Genomic DNA, 1,597 nt, shown 5'->3' with positions numbered 1-1,597 from the left:
CCATATTAACTGCACCTACTAAGTTAACTGGGAATGCCAGGCCTAAAGACAGCATGCCTACACCACCTCCCGCAGAAAAGGAACTCTGGGCTCAACCCCACAGCAGAAGAGGGTCTCTAGGGCCACCTGACCCGTTCCCCTCCAGTACAGATAGAGAACTCTTGATTCTGCCCCCTAGGCATGCAAAATCCCTATCCCCAAGAGGTGGCCTTAGCCCAAGTGAACCCCGCCCAGTCCAAACTCATGCATACAATATGGACAGGACAGTGAAGATCTAGAAGACAAATTTGGTCTGGTGAAGAAGCAGGTGAACCACAGGTCCTCCTCCACAAGAACTGGGAGGAATTAGATAGCTTTAGTGACTTTTTTTTTTTTGGGGGGGGGGGGGGGGGGGGGGAAGGATGAGAGGGAGTGTATAAGCTATAAGAGGATGCATGCCGTTCTAACTGTTCCTTCCACATTGGGGGAGGGGGATACAGAAACTTGATCTGACAAAGTCAAAAGTGGCAATACAGCACTGTCCTTAGCACCACCACATTAGTTTGGTATTATCAGCATTAAATCTAATAGGTAAACATTATATGCTGGTTTCATTACTAGTTGGTAAAGACAATCCCCTTCCCCCAAATAAGCAAAGAGTCTTCTGTAAATGTCACTTTACTTTTACATATATAGAGTTGCTTATAAATCAGCAGCTACAATTTTATAAATAAATCAGAAACAAACACATAGTTTACCAAAATCCATATCTAAACTGTTCTCCTAATCACCAGTTCCATTTTCTTTACCACAGTCCTTTTCCATCTGAATACAGATTTATGTTAAAAACTATTTACCAAATGGCACAGGCAAAATAAAATAAAATTAACTGAGAAATACACAGTTTAGGAGACAGACAATGGCTACAGAAAACCAACTAACAGGTTACAAAGAAAAAGCTGAAAAGCTCACGGGACACCAGGTGTGGACAATTATTGCATACGCCTCCACTGTAGAAGTTAAGTGCAGAGTAATTACTCAAAGTTCTACTTTTCTATGGCTCACACATTCTATCTTCTGCATTGTTCCACTTAGAAACAGCCCAATACCCTAAGAGCAGAGCTTCCTCCTTGCTGCAAATGCTTAGTCTCTAGTGTTTAATGTACAGATGGAACATTAAGGAGAAAAAAAAGCAAACAAAAAAAGGACCATGAAATATGGTATTCAAAGACTCCAATTAAAAACACATTTGGGGTAAGAGAAAATGCTGGGCTCTGATCACTACAAAGTTCCTTCAGCTCCTCTGCTACTACTTTTCTGAGACTGGGCCACCAATTTCCTCTCCCAAGCAGCAACCAATTGGTAGGTCGCTGGCAGAGGATCAGAGGGAACAGCTGGTGCAGTAGTCTCTAGCCCAGTGCTTCCTCTAGTCCCCAAATGGCTAAACTGGAAAACTGGCTGTTTTACTATACCAATCTTTCTTTTAAAGAACTTGACACTTAAGATTTACAAAGTTCCATAGTTTGCTAGGGAACTTTGTAAGGCTAAGGGCTCTCGCTAGCGTTTTTAGTGCACGCTAATGCTAGAGCCACCCACATATTCCTATGGGTGTCTCCAA

The sequence above is a fragment of the Microcaecilia unicolor genome, unplaced genomic scaffold (assembly GCF_901765095.1).
Source record: "Microcaecilia unicolor unplaced genomic scaffold, aMicUni1.1, whole genome shotgun sequence".
Taxonomy (NCBI): Eukaryota; Metazoa; Chordata; class Amphibia; order Gymnophiona; family Siphonopidae; genus Microcaecilia; species Microcaecilia unicolor.
This window is presented reverse-complemented; position numbering follows the sequence as displayed.